The sequence below is a fragment of the Watersipora subatra genome, chromosome 6, assembly GCF_963576615.1.
Source record: "Watersipora subatra chromosome 6, tzWatSuba1.1, whole genome shotgun sequence".
NCBI lineage: Eukaryota > Metazoa > Bryozoa > Gymnolaemata > Cheilostomatida > Watersiporidae > Watersipora > Watersipora subatra.
Window position 1 is genome coordinate 15,727,303 of NC_088713.1, and position 7,091 is coordinate 15,734,393.

Sequence of the window (7,091 nt, forward strand, 5' to 3'; positions counted from 1 at the left end):
CTGGTCGTTTCCTATCGTCATTATTCTGTGGTTTGTATATCAGCTTTAATTGATATTTGCTATCATTTAGGGCATCCTGATATATTTTAGTAGCATTGTTGAAGATGGGTTTGCTTGACGATATGTTGTTAAGGTGCCTACTGATAGAGTCTGGTATGTGTGCAACTATTTGCGGTGGGTGATTGGATTGCGTGTGAATGTAGCGTGGTATGTTGTTTGGCTTGTTGATGGGCTTGTACGAGTTTTGGTTAAGGTCAAGTGTTATATCCAGGAAGTTTACATCTTTGAAGTTGGCTTCTATAATGATATTTAAATCATATTTGCTGAAGATGTTACAAAGGCCTTTCTTGATCGCTTCTGCTTTCCTAGGTGTGCTCCTAACAATTCTTAGCCTGTCACCTCGTTATAATCCAAAAAATGTGATTATTTTTCTCCTGAATCTTGTGTAGCATAAACAAGCCAACCAACTCGCATGTCTCCGCCCCATCATATGATCCCATTGTTACATCGAAAGAGCTGTTTCTGGTACTCTTCACCCAATGAGTATTTTTATTTACCCGTATAGTTCTCTTGGCGTGTATGATAATGTGTCGGGTATTAGCATATATGGTGGTGAAATTAGTGGCATATTCTAGAGCCAGGTTCATTAGCTCTGTTGTTATAGATGGATAGAAACTCACAACATCTAATGATATAAAATTCGTACCTTTTTTGTCAGTAGTGTTAAGCCATTCTATGACTGCTGAAGTATTTCTCCACAGATTAGCGTTAGAATTAGCTGCGACACACTTGTTGATGTTATCAAGCAGCTGTTTACTGATCTTACCGATTTCAGACTTGGCCGAGTTGATTAGTCTAGCGCTAGGTGTATTTATGAAGTTTTCCTTAGGACCTTTAAGGGTTATGAATGCGCAGAAAATTCTTATTATCCAGTAATATAACCTAGTCATATACTTAACAACATGGCTTTCATATAATTATGTTTTAATCCTATAGTGGGGTTGCTCATAGTATACCTTACCTGCTTGTCACTAGTAAATGAGTTTTATCTGAGGATTGTACGTTTTACTATGTAAATTAAACTAATAGTAATAAAGCTTTTTTAGTCAACTCTCACTCTGCTATGTATATATATATATATATATATATATATATATATATATATATATATATATATATATATATATATATATATATATATATGTATGTTTTCAGGCCTACTGCTAACAGCACTCTACCCTCTAAAAAGTGTGGAGTGTTATAACCAACTAGAGTGTTGGAATAGGTCAATGTTGCTTATCTTTCTCCCGGATTGATGTTTTTCTCTGGGGTTGGTCATGACAGGTCTGTTCCGTGCTGGTGCACTCTTCAGGTGACCTGCGTTAAATGGCTGGTAGAAATGCCTCCCCTGGTGTTGCTAGTGGTGTTGGTAGCTCTGCCTCTGCCTAGATCGTTTTGGCTAAGAAGGTCTAAGAAGGTATTTTTTGGAGTGTCGACATGTGTTGTTTATCTCTGTTCCTTTTGTTTAATGTGGTTGTTTCTGGCCTGCAAATGATGTAATACTTTTCAGTAAGGCGCATATGGCATTTCTTTGCTTGGTTTAAATAAGGTTTAGTTTTCTGCATGTTTTTTCATGTAATCCTGTAGCTTGTATTGTCACTATTAAGTTTCCAGTTGTTTTTACTGGTATATGCGCTGTTTTGTTTGTCACTGTGTATGAACGAGGCCTTGTGGTTTCTAAAGCTGGATTTGAAGTCAGTTGTGAACAGCCCTATGCACGTGCTTTCAGTGCCCGTATTTTCTTTTGCCACTATAGCCTGATATATTACATTCATAGTTAGGCAGTTTCCATCTAGTGGGCAGTTGTTCTTTGCTCAACAATTGCAGGCCCTACTCATAGTCGTGCTCTGCTTATTGTTTAACAAGTGTCTGTTATACGAGATAATGCGCTGTTTCATGTTAGGCATGCAAGAGTGACAGTTGATGCTATAGCAAGGTTGAGACTGTATATAAAGGCATCCAAGACTCCCCAAGTGAGCTTCCAAACTTGGGTCATCGGGCATACCAGTATATTCTTTTTTGGCCACGAAGGTCAATGTAACACATTATTCTTCAGCCTGGCATGTTTTCTCAAAGCTCGCATTGGCCGTTCAGGAGGCAGAAATTGTTCTTCCAAGGACATTTTGAGATCATCAAAATGCTGATTGAGTGCAGCATCTGGTGATGCTAGATTCTCTTCAGCCTCAATATGCTCTTCTATATCACTGAGAAAATAATTCCTCGGCAGGTCAACATCTGAGCGTGTCTTTGGGCTTCTCAGTTGTCCAGCTGGATCAGATGCTGGCATGAACAGCTTGAAAAAAAGTCGTTGATGGTTCCTTGACCAGCAACCTAATAAGTGACGTTGTCAAATACCTTCGTTAGAATGAATGGCACTTAAGCTTAGGTAATAGTTTTGGATGAATCCCTTTATGTCACTTTTTCTTTTGCACCAACACCAGATCTCTTCTTTGAAGATTGCATCCTCCTGTTCAAGTAATCCAGGAGGTAACATTAGCTGAGTGTGAATTAACTGGTAAGCATTATCTCACTGATTTTACATATGTGAAGCGTATTCACTTTGTGTAGTCTCATCGACATCATGTTTACCACCTATTAACTGGTCAGAGAGCATACATTCTTGTCCTAACATCAAATAGTTTGCAATTTCCTCTGTTGCTGCATGTGGGTTTGCTCTAAAGGCCCTCATGATCTGTGGTAGCACAATGTCTCAGTATTCTTGAGCTTCCATCTGACTGAGTAGAAGACAGCAAAAGGAGTCACCAAAGTTCTATTTCCACATTCCACCACCCCATTAGATTGGGGATTATAGGCAGTTGTCTGAGTTTTAGTGGTCTTCCACATTGCGGAAAGTTCTGCCATAAGGTCACTTTTGAACTGTGTTCCTCGGTGACTATGGAGCTCTTTGGGTAATCCAAAGTAGCAAAAGATACGGCTCGCTATCTATAGCCTCAGCAATTATGGGAGCTGTAGCATCAGGTAGAGGTACGGCATCCTGCCACGGGTGAAATGATCTGTCAACACTAAAATCCATCTGTTTCCTTGCGGGGTCAAAGGCGGCAGTCACACTAAGTCAATCGTAACCTTTTGCCAAAAACGGCCGACCCAGAGAATCCCATGGCTCGAAGAATGATGCAATCCTTCAGACTTCACTGGCTGGCATATTTCGCAGCTGTTCACTATACATCGAACATTAGCGGTTATTCCAGGCTAGTACCATGTCAGTGTAAGTCTCCCGAGTGTCTTCATTATCTCGGCATGAGAAAGGGTATGCATGTTCCACACCACCTGCTTCCGTATGTTCATAAGACAAAGTATCACCTCCCGAGATCTTTTCTCAACCTGTATACAAGTTACCAGCATTTGATCCTCTCTTATTTGCATTAAAGAGAGCATGATGCTAAGCTTACATAATTCTGTACTGCCAAGGTTGACTGTAGCTGGATCCCGAGGTTGTTGATTCTTAACAGCATTGTAGATAGTCGCAATATCACTTGGGAGCAGCTGAGCCAGACACAGTTCATCAGAGCTAGGTGTATCCGATTGTGATTTTGCAGAAGGTTGGTTGCTACGCCCTTGTTGATTAGAAGAGTAGTCTAATGTCGTCTGCTCCTCCTCATTCCGGCAGTTATCACTAGAGCTAGACTTTCTATCTTGCAACAACCATCACCATTAGTTATGATTAAGCTGACAGCTTGTGAGGACTCTTGTCCACTCCTAGCTGATACTTCACAGTCTGTACCAACCACTATATGGATGCGATTTTCATCAAACAAATCATCAGCGCATTCTGTGCAATCAACGCCTCATCAGCAATCCTAGTACACACAGGGTTTTCGTTTTGCGCCCTCTTTGACAATTCATGTTGAATGTGGCCCATACTTGGTCCTCCACATTGTTTGGTCACCCTGTCACATTTGGTGCCGTTGTGGAATGGCCTCTTTGATAACCCATCAGCGTTCTCATGTTTGCTCCCTGGTCAATGTTCTATGGTAAAGGTGAATTTGCTCAAGATCTCTAATCATTTTGCAACTGGGGCAGAAGGCATAGTCCTCCTGCATAACCATAAAAGTGAAGCATGATCAGTACGAATTTGGAACTCTTTACCATAAAAATAAAGAAGAAAATGAGCAAAAGCTTTAACAACGGCTAACAGTTCTCTTCTAGTCACACAATAGTTTTGCTGAGCAAGTGACAAAGCATGAATATCATAAAATATTACTCGTTCCTGGCCATCTTGGATTTGAGACAAAAAACACTAACCCCATTAAAAGAAGCATCTGTGTCCAGGATATAATCAAGAGCTGAGTTTGCATAACCTAGAACCGGGGCCGTCAACAGAGACTGCTTTAGTGTGTTAAAAGCTGCATGGCACTCCTCAGTCCATTCAAATTTAGCTGTTTTACAAGTTAGCTTTGTCAGTGGTTGGGCTTTGTTGGCAAAGTGCCGGACATAGTGACGATAGTGACCAAAAGGCCCAAGAAAAGATTGTAGCTCAGTCCCTTTCTTTGGAGCTGGTCAACAAGCAAAAGCAGATATTTTTTTGGATCAGTTGCTACACCACTACTACTAACTATATTTTCTAAAAATGCCACTTCTTCTTAAAAGAGATGGCATTTGGATAGCTTAAGCTTGAGCTTGGCCAATCGAAACCGAGATAGAACCTCTTCAAGGATGAGGTAATGTTCGTTGAAGCTGTTACAAATGACTATAACATTGTCTAGATATAGCAGCAAAGTCTCCCAATGCAATCCTTGTAACACTTGCTCCATCATTTGTTGAAATGTTGCCGGAGCTGCTGTCAAACCAAACGGCAAGACTTTCCATCTCCACAAGGCTTCTCTAGTGCAAAATGCCGACTGATCTTTAGCAACTTCATCTAATGGAAATTGCCAATAGCCACTCATGAAATCTAGTGTGGAGAAGAGTTTGCTGCCAGCCAAGGCCTCCAGACTTTTATCTATACGAGGCAGGGTGTGAACATCATAAACTGTAACAGCATTTAATTTGCGATAGTCAATGCAAAACCTCCAGCTGCCACCTTTCTTTTTCATGAGTACAACAGAAGAGCTCTATGCTCCATACGCAGGCTCAATAAGACCTTGCTTTAACAACTTGTGAACTTTCCTACTGACCTTGGCTTCTTTTTCCATCCCTAAACATTTTGGAGCCGGTTTGATTTGCTTTGACATTACCTTAACAAGGAAAGAACGTTTTATTAAAGAAGTCAGTCCTTGATCAGAGTCACTTTTCGAAAAGACCTAACTGAAACTATGCAACAACTTAGCAATCGCTTTGCGTTGCGAAAGATGAAAACATGCTTCAGTTGCCTCTTCATATAGGATCTCTATGTGAGATAAAATAGCAGGAGTAATTTCATCGGAGACAAGCTTCCTGTGGTTCCCATCCATCATATGATTATATGAATTGACAAGCTGTCCCTTCTTCAAGCTGACACACTGCCCTATAATAGTAGATCCAGCGTTAAGATGACATACTTGCATTGCAGGATTAATGCATCTAAGAAAAAAATTCCTTTTTTCACTCCATGTACTCACATTAGCAGCAATGGCCATGTCATGCTTAGCCGCAACTCCTGTGTCTTCCACTATGCCAACAGAGGTACAAATGTCATTCAACAACCGACACCGGGCCAACCGTTCAGATCTAGCAGGTATAGATTCATTAGCAAAGACCTGTAGTATACTAACAAAATATATACCACGATGGTTGGTGCATTCAAAGTGTTTACCATTCATCGCAACAGCAGAGTCTAAACAACTAACTAAGCAATTGTGGCTTACTAAAAAAGAATTCCAAGTATGGCATCTGGCTCAATATCTGCAACAACAAAATCTAATTCAATTGGTTCTGACCTTAATCTGCCAGCTAATTTTATCTGTTCATAAAATATCAAAACAACTTCATTTGCCAGAGTGAATGTACTGTGTTCAAATGCCAACAATCCACTAAGAAACCTCTAAGGCAGCCTATCATACATTCCCCTTGCCAGCAAATTGAGGGTACATCCACTGTCTACTAAATAGTGTACTGAACAGCCTTCAACTTTTCCTGAAATTTAGAGTGTAGAGGCAGTGGCTGCAAAATTTATACGAGGATGTTCTGCATCAACTCTAGTACTTCCATTAGATTAACCTACCAAAAGGTTTGCAGCATCGGCAGAGCACTGAAGAGGCAAGAGAAGCAAATCAGGTTTCCTAATGATAAGTTTTAATTGTGACAACTCACAAGGACTGTCTGCTTGGCTCACTCTTTTTTCTCTCTTTCCTTGCTCATTTGGCTTTCTGTAACAATTATCTGACACCGGTCCACCCACTTTACCTGTAACCTTAGGAGTGAACCTTGCTAGTTTTCCTGATTAGGGTTTGAGGATGGTAGTGGCCATTTCTTCATTACTGTACAACTCCTCATTAGGTGGGAATGGTCACCACATATGAAACAACGTTTGACTCTTTGAGACTAGACATTGGTTGTGTCAACATATCTTTGTTCTAGAGCAGCAATCCGGCAGACTGATCTTTCATCAGTTTTGTCTGTTTTTTCCAGTTCTAATGACATGGAGAATAGAGCCTCAGCCAGATCTGCTTCAGAGTTTTCTTTGGCAGCTTTGCCGCTAGTATCAGTAGGAATATCTATTTGGGTAACTCAAGGAGGATATTTAGTTCTTGAGTGTTGTACTGGTTTACGCCAAGCTATTTCATAATGTTTTTCTGTGGTGACGGCTTCCTCCAAAATTTAGGCCCTGACTAGCAGCAGGTGCACCCAAAGAGCAGGGTCATCCACGGCTTGCTGGAAGTTTTCTAAGGCCAACTCATTCTTGACAGCGCATTCAAAATCACCATAGGCTAAATTTGACAGCCTCTCTACTCTGTTACCCAATGATAGGTAATCTTCTACTGCTCGTTGGTGTAAATAGAGCAGCTGTGCTTTTGCTTTAGACACAGACAGTCCGAACGTCTGTAGCAGCTTCCTATTTTCTTCAGCAACCATGTCAGATCTTCAACAGTCTT